At 37.6% G+C, this 18,923-nt stretch overlaps 1 pseudogene; it reads left to right on the forward strand.

Moving 5' to 3' along the window:
• Positions 1–9,213: 9,213 nt before the first annotated feature.
• LOC126602157 (MYB-like transcription factor EOBII) lies at positions 9,214–15,802 on the forward strand (annotated as a pseudogene).
• Positions 15,803–18,923: the final 3,121 nt, after the last annotated feature.

Below are 18,923 nucleotides of genomic sequence, written 5' to 3' on the forward strand. Positions count from 1 at the left end.
TTAACTATTTGATTGATAACTTATTTGTATTTGTTAATTAAGGGTTGACACTTAATTGGCATGCATAAATCCGTTGCTAGAATATAAGGAAGTTTCACATAATCGTTACAAACTGATATTCACATGTAGTGAAGGTCGCTTATAAACGATCGCGTTAAGTTTACTTCTAGCATGAGTAACATGATGTCATAGTTGCAAGTGCTTTGTCAATGCTTATGATTTTCATTAAATGTAATGATCTTTGATTGTATCTCTATTATGATGTCATGTAGGGAACTTTAGAAGAATGTTTTGGGTTGTCGAATGATGTCATCCAATCCAATAAAACAAGGAAAATATGAGAGTTAACTAGTGATGTCACGGTTAATTTGGAGCATTGTCATTCATAATTCAATGAAGTAGTAACTGAAATCAAGTTATTTGCATACATGTCATGTGTGGAGAAAAAGCCTCTAGCTATCCCATCCATCATCTTATTTCTCAAATTTGTTTTACAATCTGTCTAGTTTTTCATACTTGTTTGTTTGTTTCAACTTCGTCCAAAACTCAATCCCCCTTTACTTTAGTGTGTCTAATTAGTTAGAATCTGTTTTAATTTGTGTTTTAAGTGTTTTGATTCAAGTAATAGTCAATTTTCGTCCAAAGTCATTCCTAGTGTCTAGTTTAAGTTTATTTGGTTATTTTAAGCTGTTTTGAGTATTGTAAGTTTGCTTTGAGTCTTGTGAGTATTGTTAAGTGTTTTTAAGTTTAGTTTTATGTTTTTGAGTCAATTTAGAGGTTACTAGCAAGCCCTCCTAATCCCCGGTCCAGAACGATCCCTACTTATACTTCTACTACAATTGTCAAAAGAGGGTTAAATTTGTGTTAAGATAATTTTCGCATCATTGCCCTTGTCCGTACGTATAGCAAGGAGAGGGTGAGTGAAACCGAGAGAGAAAGGGTACAGGAGAGAAGAGAAAGAATGGAGGAGTAATGTGTGTGGTCCAAAACTAGACAACAACCCAAACACAACCAAAGTTTCTTAGTTCCTAAGTGGTTCCAAAAACTTAAGAAAACTTAATTAATCCAATTCAAAACAATTCACACACCACACATTTTAACGGCCAAAGGTAAACTAGTCTTTTCATATTAGCGATGAATATTTCTCGGGATGGGCTGTGACAGGTAATGAACATTTTGCATCATTAGAAATGAACATTTCAAATAGTAGGTAGGTAAATTAATTTGTTCTAATTTTATATATATAAAAAAATTACACTGCACCTAGTTATATTTAATTTTTCCAATTATTAAAAAAATTTATACTACACCCAACCAAATAACATTTATCTAAGTTGTAGGTAAATTATTTTCCATGTATTGTTAAATATGTTAGGCACATTTTATTGTTGTATAAACATGGGTGTAACATAGTATACTATGCATCGAAACTACATTTCTTCTTAATATAGGTAAATTATTTTCCATGTGTTGATGCACAAAACTGGAGGGGTCTTGGAACAACGTAAATCCGACTGTGAATCTGCAAGAAAGTAAAGAACACAAGATGTATCGTGGTTCACCCCAATGTTTGGACTACGTCCATACTGATATTGTATTTCTCTGAGATGTTGAAGATGATTGAAAGGGTGAGGGCTTTGCTCTGAATATGAGAGGGGATGTGAGGCTTTGGGGATCTCAGGCCTAGGAATTGGCCTCCCTTAATGAGGAAAGTGAAAGGTCATTTTATAGAATAAGGGCTCCTCACTTATTACATATTTGCCCCTTTATTTATTACATAATTACATTTGAGTCCCCCGAGTATTTATACGAGATCTAAATACGGAGACCCTAAGTATGGTACAAACAGTAGTCCCCCAAGTCTTCAGTCAAGAAAGTCTTTTGGCTGGAGACTTGAAATTCAGTCCATGTGTGGGCCAAAGTAACTAGATGTTGTCTTGAACTGATGCTCGATATGAGGCGGTGCTCAATCTGAAGTGATGCTCAAGTAGAAGTAGCACATGTTGCGAGGCTGCTCGGCTTGTGGCTTATGTTGCATTGGTTGGCTCGGCTTGTGGCGTTGAAGGTGAGGAGTCCCTTTTATAGATTAAGGGCTTGCTCCTCAATACATAAATGATGGGCTAGAGTTGATGCTCGCGGCGAGGCAGTTGCTCAATAGGCGGCGATGCTCTCTAATGATGGTGAGGGAGTCCTTTTTATAGAATAAGGGCTCGCTCCTCAATACATAAGTGATGGGTTATGAGTGATGCTCGCGGCGAGGCGGTTACTCAATTGGCGGCGATGCTTTCTAATGAAGGTGAGAGATCATTTTTATAAAATAAGGGCTCACTCCTCAGTACATGAATAATGGGTGCTCTTTAATGAAAGTGAGGGAGTCAATTTTATAGAATAAGGGTTCGATCCTCAATACATAAATAATGGGCTAAGCCCCCCAAGTATTTTTTATGAGGCCCAGTTGAGGCCTAATATATGATACATAATGTAGTCCTCCAAGTCTTCGGTCAATAGAGTCTGTTGGCTGGAAACTTCAAATTGAATCCATGTATGGGCCGAAATGGCGGTTGTTCGGAGGCGGTATATGTATACCCTGCACTGAAGCTTTGTAGGTGAAGCTTTGCAATTGAAGCTTTTGAAGCTGGAGCTTTGTAAATGAAGGTTTTGAAGCTGGAACTCAGTAAATGAAGCTTTCAAAGCTGATTGACATGAATGATACTCATGAATGTTTATGTTTGATTGACATGAGTGATGCTCATGGATGTTGACATGAGTGATGTTCATGAATGTTGACATGAATGATGGTCATGAATGTTTATGTATGATTGACATGAGTGATACTCATGAATGTTTATGTATGATTGACATGAGTGATTCTCATGTATAATTTTGGAGTACTGGACGTACTTTTGATCACCTGGTTAGTGATAATAGCGGCAGGTTGCCGAATAATTTTAGAGTACTAGGCGTACTTTTGATCACTTGGTTGGTGATAATAGCAGCAGACTGCCGAATAATTTTTGGAGTACTGGGCGTACTTTTGATCACCTGGTTGGTGATAAAAGATGGCCTGGCTCTTTTGGGCATATGGGCATTCGCCTTCCATATAACACTCTAGCCCATTATTTTAGGCTTGCCCTTTTTTTTTTTTGATTACCCTCTGATGGGGTTTATACAGATGTCTTCGAAAGATAAGAAAAATAAATTACATCACTTAAAACAAAGGTTTCGACACAAAAGCTTCGATAGTTGCAGATCGTTGGTGCGTACTGCACTTACTGCGTACTGGGTTGTTGCAGATCTTTTTCCATGTGGTATTACGCCTACTAAACGTTTTACCTTTTTCTTTCTCTTTATTTTTCTTTCTTTTGGCAGATGACAGACAAGGGAATAATGCCATTTCCTTTTTTTTGCTTTTGCTTTTGCTTTCGTTTTCTCTTTTCTTTTCTGCTTTTGTTTTTCCCACTTCTGTTCTTTCTCTTTTCTCTTTTGGTAGATGGAAAACAACGCCAAAACGGAATAATAATGGTAATGTTGTAAGACAGCTTATCTGTATCTCTACTTTCATCATTGGCAGTGGACGGTGATGTCATCTTTGCTTTTCTTGGTATCTCCATCAGTATCTGTTGAAGTTGGAATTGCTGTAAAATGCGGCCAATAATAGACACGATCATAGATTGCAGAGAAATTGGGGCCATGAAGAACTGCCTTATTTAGTTTCCCATCAAGATTGTTTGGCGAATCACCGGAAAGATCAAAACTTTCGTTCAGATTCCGCCTGAGAATCTCTCCTGCCATCGCCATTGAGCTTTGTCTTAGGGATGACATTCACAGCAACCTGCTGACCCTTAAACTCTCCATTTTTGTACCTAGCAGAGCAAGTATATCCAAAATGCCCTCGACCCAATTCGTCCCCAACCTCCAATCGACTCGTTACCTCATTGGATAACCCAAACCTAGTCCACTCATCTTTAACCACCATCTCTAAAAGTACAGACCCAGAGTCCTGAGGTGTAGATTGGATCTGTGATTGGAAGCGGGTCAACCCGGGCGAATCAGGAGGCGTCGCTGCCTCTCTCTTCAGACCCTCCTCGCCGTTTTAGCGAGAACGTCGTTGCCTCTTTCTTATTCCAACTCTCTGGCAAATATCATGCAATAGCAGGTAACAATGTTACAGAGAGAGCGATGATCCTAAGAACAAAGAAATAACACGTCAATACAGCATTGACCAAGTCTTTGGATAAGAACTTTAAAAAGTAGAAATAACGATAACAACATTGCACTCCCCACAAATGAGATCGTCGACTAAGAGGGGAAGAGGGCGGGCATAGGTGGCGGGAGTGGAGCCAGATGGGGCGGAGGAAGAGAGGGAGGGGACGGTGGTGTGGAGAGAGAGAGCACCCTCAACGGCGGCGGCGACGGTAGCGCAACACCCCACATTAGCAACACTATTCTGATTCTTCCTGTGATCTCGCAGCGGCAAAGAGCAGTGCGGATTTTGCAACTGGTTTTACTTTCCCCTGGAAGTGAAGACATAGAGAGAGAGCATGCTGTCAAATAAACAAGACTGCAAGCGGTGGGATTGCTACTTGGATTGCTGGGATTTTGTTTTGCAGTTGTAGAGAGAGAGAGAGAGAGAGTGAGTGAGTGAGAGATGAGGTGGCTCCGTTGGTTTTCTGGGAAAGCTTTGGGTTCTTGGGTTTTTGCAGATTCATGGCGGAGGTGAGAAATTAAGAGAGAACCGACATAATTTTTCGTGTCGATTCCCACAGACGGCGCCAAATGTTGATGCACAAAACTGGAGGGGTCTTGGAATAACGTAAATCCGATCGTGAATCTGCAAGAAAGTAAAGAACACAAGATGTATCGTGGTTCACCCCAATGTTTAGGTTACGTCCACACTGATATTGTATTTCTCTGAGATGTTGAAGATGATTGAGAGGGTGAGAGCTTTGCTTTGAATATGAGAGGGGATGTGAGGCTTTGGGGATCTCAGGCCTAGGAATTGGCCTCCCTTAATGAAGAGAGTGAGGGGTCCTTTTATAGAATAAGGGCTCCTCACTTATTACATATTTTCCCCTTTATTTATTACATAATTACATTTGAGTCCCCGAGTATTTATACGAGATCTAAATACGGAGGCCTTAAGTATGGTACAAACACCATGTATTAGTACATATGTTAGGCACGTTTTGTTGTTGGTATAAACATTATTTTGCATCATTGTAAAAAAGAGATATTATATTACACCCATGGTATAATTGTTGTAGGTAAATTAATGTGCATGTAGATAATGAAATACAATGTTCTAATATATTAATAAAAAAAGGATAAATTCAAAAGTATTCAAGAGTAGGGTGAAAAAAACTGAATTGAATAGTTTTATGAAAATTCAAAGCCTTTCTAAAAAATTAATATGCAATAAATTTTTAACATTAATGTCCTTTTTTTTCTTGTTGCAAAATCATTTACTCTCTCCTCACAATTAATTGTCTACATCAAATATGTAATAGGGCTATTTTAGGCATGTGAAAAATGTAAAATGTGTGAAGTAATATGAAATTAATGAATTTGCTTATGTGGATCCTAGTCATTGGGTTTTCTTTGAGTAAAAAAGTTATGTAGGGTTTTATATGAAGAAAATTGAGTTGGAATGGTTAAAATCATATTTTCAGTTAATATAACAATATATTTATATTAACGGTTACAAGATTGGGTTTATGCCACTCAATGGGTATGTCAAAACAATTTAGTATTTAACTTGCTATTCACAAAGTCAAATTTAAGACCTCTCACTTACAAGTGAAAGAAAATATCATTAAACTGTAGTACTAAGTATCCTACTTATGTGTATACATGTAATGGTTTTCGCTCTCCAATTTTATTTTTATGCTACTGTTTTATTTTATCCTTTATAAAATTACGGAAGTTTAATACGAGTGCTTAAAGAATTTGAATATCTCCATCTCGTTGCCAGTTGATTTTGGGCTGAATGCTCACCATATATATCTCTCCAAGCCACCTTTTGGATTAGTCGGAGAGTTTTGAATTGAATCGCATCTATGACTAGGATCAACTAACTGTTGGAGTATGCATACAAATAAAGCATTTCCACAATTCGACATTGCTCAAAACATGTTTTATTATATTAGGCTTTATATGCTTTTATGCCTTGCAGTTGATTAAATGAAGATTGGAATGGTGGGATGGACTTTTAGCCTATGTATGTAGTGAAAGGGAATTGGATCCTCTCCTGAGCAGGAGATCATGATCCTCATGATTCACTAACACGACGGCTACAATTATTATAACTTTTAGAGGGGTTCTCTGTTTGTAGCCATTTGATCAAAATCCAATAGCCCTTGTTATTGGGTCAGCAGGATCTTGATCTTTTGCTTAGGAGAGAATCCAATTCCTAGTGAAAGGTTGGGCCTCGGGGCTCTTCAAATAGATGTCAGTTGAGCTTCAAGCACCAAGAATGGGCAAAATTCTGTTTTTATAACAGTATGTAAGCCTCTATCTATGAATCAAGTCAATTTATTTTTTGTTCCAGTGAGTTTCATTGTATAACATATTGTATTTGTTATAGTCGTTTGTTTGTCGTTGTAACATTTTACTGTTTGTTATAGTTATATAATTATTGTTATATCACTTTCGATTTCATTGGTATTAGTCTATTGCAAATACTAAATTTTTTCGTCACACTAACAACACCAATATTATCTCTAAATTTGCATCTTACTACATGCAAAACACAACATATGTTAGAATTTATCACAAAATGGTCTCGGTATAATTGCATCGATCTTCTACATGCAAAGCATGACATGTGAGAGTTTTATCATAAAATGCCTCGATATAATTAAAAGCGGAACCTTTCAATATAAATTTTTCCGACGCTAGGGCTTGTATTCTTCAATACTCCATAGGTGACAGGTATATATAGATACAATATCTATATAATCACATTGTATAGGCTTAAGTTGTTTGTCAATGGTCCAAATATATAGCTTTATGATTGGGCAACCTATGAGTATATGTATTTGGTGAAATTTTAAAAAATAGCTTCAGGGTATTTGACCCTATTTACTGCATGCATATGCTAGTGCTTGGAGTTTTTGGTGTGTGCAGAAATTCATCTGTAAGTTTATTTAATTTCTGGCATTTCGTATACGTACCCTACAGCTTTTTCGTAGTGGATGATCGATCAGCAGGGCAGATTCTCACCAAAAAAAGTGGTTGGTTAACTGGATATTTGATTGGGCCATCGGTTGGATATAGAATTCAATTGCTGAGTTTAAGCGTCATGACTCATGCATGACCCACGCACGAAAGGCTAGCCACACAGAATGAAACTTGTGTTGCGTATTGTTGCTCACATTTTTTTCATTAGGGTTTCGATCTTAAGACTTCTTCTAGTATTGGAAGATAAATACCTCTTCTAACATAATGTACGAACTATATCGCACGTGGTATGTCGCTATATGAAAACTTGACAATAATTATTGACATTAGTGGTATAAATAATGCTAGGTAGATCAATTTTTTTAAACCAATTTGCAAACTAAATGATGTGGTTGTAGATGATTGGATTATTAATTAAGTGTTGATTAATGTACTTGTTTCTTATTGGTGACACATCATTTAGTTTAAAAAATTTGATTTCCCTAGCATTACTCTTAGTTGTATAGAATGAAATGGGTAGAACTTTAATAGTGGCTAAGGAGTTGGATTTTTATCCAGCTTATTAGCTACTTATCAGTCTTTACTCGCCATATACAACTATGTTGCTATAGTCAAATGTTTTTGTAGTGTATACAAACAAAAATATTCAGACACATAAAATTGACACACTTGCTGATGCATGTATTGTTAAAGTCTCAGACACATAAAATTAACACACTTGCTGATGCATGTATTGTTAAGGCCTCAGAGAAACAGACCGCGGTCCACCACTAATTGCATTGATAATGTCCCACTTAACCACTCATCCAATCAATAGGTATGGGTTGTACTGTTAAAGTTCTAGAGAGAAGGGTTGCGGTTCACCATTAATTGCATCAATAATGTCTTCACTTAACCGCCCATGCAATCAATAGGTGTGGAGTTTTGAAGTGAACATCCTAATTTGTTTGTAAGCTTCACAAGTCAAAAAAGACCTCGATCTAATTAAAAGTGGAACCATTTGATATAAGTTTGATTTGTTTTGTGAGATGACCGATGTGAGACTTTTTACTTTATTCAATATGAATGAGACTACCATTGTTTGTAGAACTCATCTTTATTAGAGAGTGCATAAAAAAATGTTTCACATTTGTATGTCTAAATAACATCGCTCAAAATTTTGAGCTTTGAACTGTAGAACCTCTGGCATTTTTATTTATGAAATATGGTTTCCTTCCCTACTGAAACCCTAGCAGCTTAGGATACAGGATTAACCAGGACACACACACATATATATCTATATATATGTATCAAGTGTGACTAGCTAGCTTGAGATATAAAATAGCTTTTACAGTACTGGTAAATATTATTAATAGATGTATGGTGGAGATTGGTCTAGTAAGAGTTTGTTAGAAGGTTAGAGTTAGTTACTTTGTAGGCTAGTATAAATTGTAAATTCTCTCTCATTTTCTGTAATTTGTTCAACTATCAATACAAGCTTTGATTCCTTCTAAACCTTCATCTTCTTCTTCTCTGTAATTTCAATAGTTTCATGCCTCTCCCAATGTAGTTAATAAATATTCCATATATGCATGCATGAGGATGAAAAGTACATCTGAATGTCAGCCAAAATACTGTAATTCTCGCCACTGCCATACTTGGTAAATATATATAGGTTAAAAACAAACTCTGCTTATATATATATATATATATATATATGGTCCATATCAATTATTCATTTGCATTAATGTTTCTGCTCATTCATTTAAGACAAAATTGATCGAAAACACACATTTCTTTCTCTCTCTCGATCGTTGAAAAATACCTAGCAAAATCACGTTAAACTTAGAAAAAAACGCATGCATATATGTAAATAGTTGGTAAATATCTGGTTTTGTTGCTGCATTAAAGCGGTTAAATCTAAAAAATTAACGTCAAATCTTACAAAAACATTTGTTGCTATCATTCCAAAAGTGGAACCAAAGTTTAGTTTCATACATCCTTCTCAATTTTTGGCCCTCGGATCAAACGAATTAAAGAAAATCAATGACAAAAGTTCAACAAGGATGTGTGGTAGGTAAACTGGGTGTGTGTATCTTATATACACACACAACAACATGCAAGGATTTCTCCACACAGAAAAGTTATATACAGAGAGAGAGAGAGAGAGAGAGAGAGAGAGAGAGAGAGAGAGAGAGAGAGAGAGAGAGAGATGGGGAGAAAACCATACGGTGATACAGACGGGCTAAAAAGAGGAGCATGGTGTGCTGAGGAAGATAAAGTCCTTACTGACTACATCAGAACACATGGAGAAGGAAATGGAGACATGTTGCTAAAAAAGCTGGTTCGTATACATTTCAAGCGAACGTTTTTAATTTTATACATAGTTTTCGTAGTGATAATATACATACATAATACATGTAATTGATTATTACTGTATACATTGGTAGGGTTGAATCGGAGTGGGAAGAGTTGCAGACTGCGATGGTTGAATTATCTTAAGCCTGATATTAAGAGAGGCAACATTTCTCCGGAAGAAGAAGACCTCATTATCAGATTGCAAAAGCTTCTTGGAAACATATATGACATATTTTTGCACATTAATAGTGTGAATCCCAGGTCGGTGAAGTAAACGCTTGCATAAGTGTTTACATGAAATATGGTCTCCACCAACTACCAATTGATTTCAGATTTGGATGTTTATATTAACTATAATATGATATTAGAGTAGATTATTCACGTTCTCACACATAAGAGGGCCTATTGAGAGTGAAAATTTCACATCGAAACCTTGAGTAGGTGTATAAATTATCTTGAGCATTTGGATCCACTGCCTATTGGTTTTGGGTTAAATACTCACATTTAATAATTTTGACCATTGTTCGCGTCAGGAATTTCCGTTGGGGATGGTTCCTGGCCGACGAGCACATAGCTCCCCTGGAGGTTGGCGCCGGTTGAGGGCTGCTGTCGGGCTTCTGCTTCACTGTCGGGCGTTGTCGGGCAAGTCTCGTCGGGCAAGTCGTGTCGGGCAAGACTCTTCGGACAAGGCTCGTCGGGCAAGGCTGAAAGAGAAGGACAGAGTTAACTTTGAGAGGTGCCTTTGTGGGGCCTTAGGTGTAGGCCTTGAGGCTCACAATCAAGGTTAACTTTTAGGTGCTCAGGCGTGCCACTGCCATCTTTAGCATGGCAGATGTAAAATGGATGTCGCGTTTTAGTTGTATATATGTATATATCCAAGAAACCGTGTTAGTTATAACAGGTGCCTTTGTGGGGCCTTAGGTGTAGGCCTTGAGGCTTCCCATAAATAACTAAACCAGTGCTCGAACACATCATATTTGTTCTCGTGATTGCGGGAGTTTTCTAACTATTATACTTCTGATTACCCGAGTCCAAGAAGTAGAATGAACCCAAATAGGTGCCTTCGTGGGGCCTTAGGTGTAGGCCTTGATGCTTCCCATCAGAGTTCATTCTTATACTTAGACTCTTTAGATCGCAGAACGGAATGAATCCAAATGGATGCCTTTGTGGGGCCTTAGGTGTAGGCCTTGAGGCTTTCCATCAGAATCCATTCCATGCTCAAGCGTTCTATGGTAATCATAATATAATAGAAATAAAACTAGAGGGTAGGTCGATTACTTGCGCCCCAAGTAACTTCGGACTTCTCGTTTATCAAGGACTGTCGTGGATGGGTTAAGTCCACATAAGGTTCTTTTTTATGCCTTGAGGCCAAGGACTTTTAACTGATCAGATTTACATGCCCGAAGGCTTAGGACTTGGATCTGGTTTGAACACTAAAGATATATTCAAATCGGATTCAAGTACTGAGAAAGCCTTTTAATAGTCATATTGCTAGAAATAACTTGCATATAACTGGAAGTATACAACATATTGAAAAGACAAAAACAAAGCAAAGAAGGTCGGGCAAGGTTAAACCTTATCAGGTAAGGTTGCTCGTCTTGTAGGTTCCTATCTTTGTAGTTTTGTCAATGGTCTGAAAGCTTAGAGGGATAGAGAGAGAGATTACAAAAGATGAATCGATACTACAGCAAGGTTGAACAGGGTAGCAGAGCTATTACAAGGGTTTGAAGGGAGGGTTATCTTGCGAGGGATGAAAGGTTGTCCCAAGAGGGATGAAGGCTGACTACAGCTTTGTTTTGAAGGCAAATCTGGCTTTGAGCAGAGTTTGTGCTTGCATTTGTTTGTTTGATTGAGTGTCCTTATTCCTGGTTTTTCTTTCTTCTTATATAGACAACTCGGCTTGGCCTTCTGTAGTAGCAGCCTTGCCCGAATGCGGTTTGAGGGTGATGATTCATCAGCTTTTTTACATGTACTGCCATCATAAAGTACTTTTATGGGCTGTGTAGCTGATCAGTCTATACCACTTGGCCCTTGGGTAGGTAAGCAAGTGGTCTTCATGAGCTGCACCAAGTCAGAAAAGGCCCTTTCTGCCTTCTGGGCTTTGACTGGGCTTCGGCTGTCTTCCCTTTCGGGCCTCCTTTTGGGCTAGCTCCTTTCTTGAGCCCAAAGTTAACTTTTAATCCAAACAACCATAACTAGCTTTTTATTTTTTATTTTATAATTAAATCTGATGCAAATGGATAAATCTAGTCCTCCGAGCTTTTGATTATATTGTGTCTTTTTGTGATCCAAGCACACGCACAAAATTAATTAAAATAATAATGGTGGACATATTGAATTATTAGGTGGTCTCTCATAGGCGGAAGATTGCCCGGTCAAACAGACAATGAAATCAAGAACTTCTGGAATATTAGTTTGAGCAAAAGAATTCAAGAGGAAAGACCTCGACGTGGCACTAATAGCAGTCAGGCGCCTAATGATGGCGATAATCGTCATCAACTTAGTAATTATTGTTCTAATCCTTCCAAAGACGACGATGATCAATCCAATCCGGTGGTACTATCAGACATCTCTGGTGACCGTGATCAGAATTCATCTATATCAGCATCAATCCCTCTACCTGTCCCTAATCTTCAAAATGTGCTTACATCTCCGATTGTCCATACCCCTAATTCTTCCACATCACACTCTAGTCATTCTCAGCCTACCTTAATACCACATTCACCACCTCTAGACTCTCCACCACCTGTTTTCATATCACCATCCCCTGATCCTCCAGTAGTGCAACACTCTTCACAATCCATTACTGCAATTGAACAGTCATCATCTTCCGTTATCCCTGTGACCCCTGATTTCCAACCAGAGCACTTACAAGTGGTACTCCCCATTCCTCCATTAAATTTGCATCCAATGCAAACTCGGTCAAAAAGTGGGATTTCCAAGAAGAAGGCTCTTTTAGCAACAATTCATGAGAATGAGGGGGTCGATTTATCGACTGTTGAACCTGCCACCTATAAGTCAGCATTAAAGAGTGAAGTTTGGGTCAATGCAATGAAGGAAGAGCTTTCTGTATTACATTCTCAGGGCACATGGACTTTAGTACCTTTACCTCCAACTAAAAACTTAGTTGGATGTAAATGGGTATTCAAGATTAAAAAGAATGCTGATGGAACAATTGGGAGGTATAAGGCTAGGCTAGTTGCTAAAGGTTTTAATCAGGAAGAAGGCGTTGATTATGGGGAAACATTTAGTCCCGTAGTCAAACCAACTACTGTAAGATTTGTGTTGGCCTTGGCAGCTACTTGGACACTAAGACAACTAGATGTGAAGAATGCATTTCTTCATGGCACATTGCAGGAGGAGGTTTATATGTCTCAACCACCTGGATTTCTTGATGTTCACCGTTCAGATTATGTTTGCAGACTCCATAAGTCTCTGTATGGCCTTAAACAAGCCCCGAGGGCTTGGAATGACAGATTCACCAGTTTTCTTCCTACTATTGGCTTTAATGCAACTTATGCAGATTCATCACTTTTTGTGAAGCAAGGTGGTTCCTCAGTTGCGATTCTCTTATTATACGTGGATGATATAATAATCACCGGAAACACTGCATCCGTTATGGTTGATGTCATTGCTGCATTAACCAAGGAATTTGAAATCAAGGATTTAGGTCCTTTACACTACTTTCTGGGGATTCAGATCATTCAACATGCTGATGGCTTATTCCTATCCCAAACAAAGTATGTTACTGATCTTCTTACAAAGACTGAGATGTTAGAATCAAAATCTTGTGCAACACCTTGTTTACCATATAATAGGCTGCTGTTGGATGATGGGAAACCTTTCAACAATCCTGCACTTTACAGGAGTATAGTTGGAGCTTTACAATACCTCACATTTACACGGCCGGACATTGCGTTTGCAGTACATCAGGTGTGTCAGTTCATGCACAAGCCTATGGAATCACATTATGTTGCAGTAAAAAGGATTCTCAGATATCTTAAGGGTACTGTCAAGCTTGGTATTAAATATGTGCCAGGTTCTATGGACTTACATGCTTTCTCAGACGCTGATTGGGCTGGTGATCCCAACGACAGGAGATCAACAACCGGTTTTGTAGTATTCCTTGGTCATAACCCCATCTCTTGGTCCTCTAAGAAGCAGCAAACAGTCTCTAGATCATCTACTGAGGCTGAATACAGGGCCTTATCCACCACTGCAGCTGAACTTGACTGGATTAAACAATTACTTGACTTCCTCCAAATTCAAGTTACTACTCCACCTATTCTTTTCTGTGACAATATGTCAGCAATAGCATTGTCGTGTAATCCAGTTTTGCATCAGCGAACTAAACACATTGAGGTGGACATCCATTTTGTGCGAGAACGAGTTGCTAAAAGGTTGCTGCAGGTTCAATTTGTTACCTCTGGTGATCAGTTTGCTGATATTTTAACTAAGGGATTATCTGCTCCATTGTTTCGAACGCATTGTAACAACCTCAGGTTAGGTTACTCCTCTCCTGAGCTTGCGGGGGGATGTTGAGGATAGTGATCCAATGGCTTATAAGATGCCACTTGTCATTAGATAAGGAAGGAAGTTAGATTGGGTAGTTATAAGGAATGTGTAAACATGTAAACTGATATATAACAGTAATCAGTGTGTGTGTGTAATGCAATATAGAAAATAAGATCTTTCTTCTCTCTCTCTCTCTCTGTAAACATTTCCCTCGTCCATCTTCCTTCTATCTTCTTTATCAGAATACAGTAAGGTTTACAACATCCATGGCCATTCACACGAGGCCGAAATAAATGGATTTCGAAATTATATGGTGTTGGGGCAATATTAGAAAATATGGAAAATAACAATATAATTCAAATGATAATAATCATAAAGAAATTCACAACATCAATTATATATGAAATTAATATAAACAACTAGAGATAAAGTTAGAAAAACTGACAAACTTGGAGATTGAGGCTTGCATAAATGCAATGTCCTAAAGACAGAATTTCGCCCCTACTCTTGTGCTTGTAGTTCGGTAGGCGTCCGTCTCCCAGGATTCAACAATCTATAATCTGAAGTCAAAGCACTTCAATCATCGGACTCTGACAAACTTCATATATTCCATACCTTCAAGACACAACTCGGAATTTGACTAACCAAGAATAAAAGACCTTAAAGAAAAACTCTTCTCATAATACTCCCACGACTATACTAACGTGAGTTTATATAAAACCTAAGATACTGGTTGATTAAGAGACACAAGCATTCATCTATTAGATGATACCATTTACCAAGGATTGCCTTGATCCCTTTCAAACGGTTATGCATTTTTTCATTCAATATTTTGAATTTAAATATTATAATATTATAATATATAAATTCCAACAATCCCCAACATGAATGAAAAATTAGGAAGAATTTGAAAGTACAGGCGTACAAGAGATGCATTGGGAAATGTGTATTTTGGACTTGAACCTACCCTAGTGAATACTTATCGGATTTACTTGGTGACGCAGTGAATATGAAATCTTGAACTGTTCACTGCAGCAGTAAATCGAGACAATAAGTAACACACATCACTAATCCTAATATATTCTAGTTCATACGGTTGTGTTCATTTTGGTCCTAAACAAATCCCGGATTCATGAGAGCTTTAGAGAATTTAGCCATCTCATACTCATAGAAGCGACCCACTTCTACTCTCACATAGGTGACCACTGATTAAGAATAGTATGCTCTATTCCTCTTATTTATAAGATATCACTGTCATTAAGTATAAATATACAACCTAAAACGTTTGCAGACAACACACTTCTTCCATCATAGGAATGAGGTATATAGTGTGTTAACTTCTTTGAATCATGCCCAACCAGTTTGCCTATTGAACTTAGACCATGGGATCTCCAATCAATTAAGTTAGGTTTCCGCTCGGTTGATTCATTAGTTATGTTGGCTTTAACCTCATTCCTCTCGTTTGATCCATTTCAAACGGTTATGCATTTTTTCATTCAATATTTTGAATTTAAATATTATAATATTATAATTATTAATATTATAGTATATAAATTCCTACATATGGTGGATGATTTGAACTTTGTTGGACATGGCCAAGTTTGAGGATTTAGTACTACGGGAGGAATCGCATATAGAAGCTGCAAAGTGGAAATATTGGTGTGCTACTAGTGATCATTTATTATTTCAACCAAATCATGAAGATGTAGACCTCCATGCAATTTCGGCTTTTCTCAATTCACAAGATGGCTATCATCCGTGGATTAATTAAGATTAATCAAACCCTAATCGCCAGTCCAATTTTGTCTAATCCATAATGCTATACAATCTCCTCCTATTAAGGAATTCCTTAAATAACTTTGGTATGCATTTCAAATTCATGAAAATACAAGGAAAACTTTGTATGTCATTTTTGGAGTGTCAACAACAACACTCTATATATAATGAGTACTTGATGTCCAAATAAAGGTCCGTTCCCATTATTTGCTAGTATATATGCACCAATATTAATTGTTGTAGATTGTATAATGTGTGTGTATAGGCGGTGACTCGTGATTTAAATGGCAATTAACAGTAAGTAGTAGTGGATTATCTCTGTGAGAAAAGGTCTTTCTCTTCAACTTTTTGTACTCCGAATTCGACTGCCTATTTTCTTTGGTGTAGCTTATAAAATAGTGATATCGATTATAATAAAAATATAATAATCATCACCAAATTTATATACAGTGACTCTGCCTTGGTACAGAGCCATAATTAATTGTTTGAAACCAAGACAAATTACAGATGAAGTAAATGTTGCTTGATCCCACATAGTTTTGACACTCACTATTCATATGCTGTGATATTGATTTCCTGGGAATTGTTGGACTTTCTTGTTCCTCTAATACGTTTACATCAACATCTATATGGTTTTGTGATCTTCAATTAAACTTTAGTAAGTAATTGTATACAAAGAAATGCTAAGGAAACTCTCTCAAATTGAGACTATCTGTCACCTAACAATTTAACATCAATTTCCGTTCAACATTATAAAATATTATACAAAAAATATGAGCATGTGGCAAAGAATCCATAGATAGTTCCACTTTTAATAAAGTCTCATTAACACTTCTCGAGTACAACAAACAAAATAGAAAGAAAACTTGTTTTTCTACACATTTTTAGTACAATTAACAGGCAAGTAAGTTTTGTGCAATTTAATGGAACATGATTCCCTTTCTGCATAGGACTATGGGATGATGGTCAAACTCTTGGATTTAATTCTTTCTCACCAACACAAAAAGTTGATTATCGACGAATAGCTAGAGTTGATCAAAGGATATGTACTTCCATGTATGTGTTCTTCATGTCGCATTATTGTGTTCACACAAAAACATAAGTTACAAAATTAATTGATCAAAGGATATGTACTTCCATGTATGTGTTCTTCATGTCGCATTATTGTGTTCACACAAAAACATAAGTTACAAAATTAACTACGTATGTATTATGATTTGAAAAGGATTTGCCTCATTATAATTTATATAATATATATACTTAGGGCACTCACTTTACGGCTATGAAAAATACTAGAAAAACTACATAATTTTATCTTTCTAGCATTACTTTACCGTTACAAATTAATTACAGTTTAATATATGCGTATTTATTATTTTAATAATTCTTTGTTAGGAGTGGAGCAATGTTTTTCTAATTTTCTTGTAAAAGATTTATTGTTTTTATTTCTGTTGATGCACAAAATCAGTGAGGACTTTGGTACAACAAAAAGTGTTAAGTTTGTGACCTTCGCTAGATTGCTCATGTCACTAGTGTGGATAAGTAAGTAAATGGATAGGGACAGGGAAGCAAGCACAAGATGTACGTGGTTCACCCAAATTGGCTACGTCCACGGAGTAGAGGAGTTCTCATTAATTGTGAAGGGTTACACAAGTACATAAGTTCAAGCTCTCCTTTAGTGAGTACTAGTGAATGATGTAGTACAAATGACATTAGGAAATATTGTGAGAGAATGATCTCTATTTATAGAAGAGAGTTTCTAGTTTCATTCTGACATTGACACGTGTCGTGTTGTGATTGGCTTCTGATGTTGACATGTGTCGCGCTATGATTGGCTTCTGATGTCGACACGTGTCGCGCTGTGATTGGCCTCCTGGTTGTAGGGAAACTCTTCTGGGTCCTTGACGGTATAACGTTGACCTGTACTCAGTAGTTTCGGGATTAGTCAAGTATGGTACAAACAGTGCTCCCCTAAGTTCCCGAGTGAGGGAAGCTCATCGGTTGGGGACTTGCAAGATCCAAGCCATTGAGTAATCACGAAACTTCTAAGTACCGAAGTGTGGTATCATTTTCACTTGTCTTATTTGTCTCATACGTAGATGTGGCATCTTCTCTGGAAGTACTTTTCCTCTATCCAGGGGTGGTATATTTAATCGATGAAGATGCACAAGGTAATGTATCAATTTCACTTGAAGCTTACTTGTAGTTTCGGGCTTGGTCAAGTGTGATAAAAACCCTATAGTAGGAGTCCCCCAAGTCGCCGAGCTAGGAGATTTGCCGAAAGAGGTAACAGACAAGGTAAGCAATCAGACTTCCAAGCAAGCAACCTGGATCAGAGGTTCGACTTCGGCTTCCGGTTGATTGTTCTCCTTCTCCTTGTGTCGTAAATAGCAACAAGGATAAGGAGAAGCAAATGGAGAAGAGATGATATGAGATACTGTTGCTTTTGAAGAAAAAACTTTCCACAGGCTTATTCTTGAACTGGGCTGGAGGGTTTTCTGGTTTCCTCTAGAGTATAATGTCGACTCAAGAATTTGAGGGTCAAAACAAGTCCATCAAATCAAGAGTGCGTTTGACCTTGATGATATGAGATACTTTTGCTGTTGACGAAGTAATAGATGAATCGGCATGTGTTCTATTGCGCTTATCTCCACATACTTCCTTGTATCCTTCTCATTTGCCCTATCTGTTCCTCAGGCAGATATGATATCTTTTCTGGAAGCATAAGATGTTGAAGACGAGTACTCGAGAGCAATGCCAGGTAAGTAATCAGGCAAGGGGTTCCAGGCAGTCAGTTCCTGACTGGAAGCTTGATTCCAAGTGCTGACTGATTGCTCTCTTTCTCCTTGTCTTGCAGGTAAGAACAAAGGCAAAGGAAAAGACAGGGAAAAAACATGATATGGGATACTCTTGCTTTTGACCCTGATAATATGAGATACTCTTGCTCTGGTGTGGCTGGTTTGCATAGGTATTATTGGGGGGAAGAAAACTGAGTATTTCGAGAGGCTTCGTTGGGAGTGCCCTCTCAGATATGAGGAAGGGTTGAGCATTTTTGCAGGTCTGCCTGTCCGTGGAGGATGGAGGTCGACATATATAGGAGTCTCCCTAATAATAAG

This window comes from Malus sylvestris, chromosome 15, assembly GCF_916048215.2.
Source record: "Malus sylvestris chromosome 15, drMalSylv7.2, whole genome shotgun sequence".
NCBI lineage: Eukaryota > Viridiplantae > Streptophyta > Magnoliopsida > Rosales > Rosaceae > Malus > Malus sylvestris.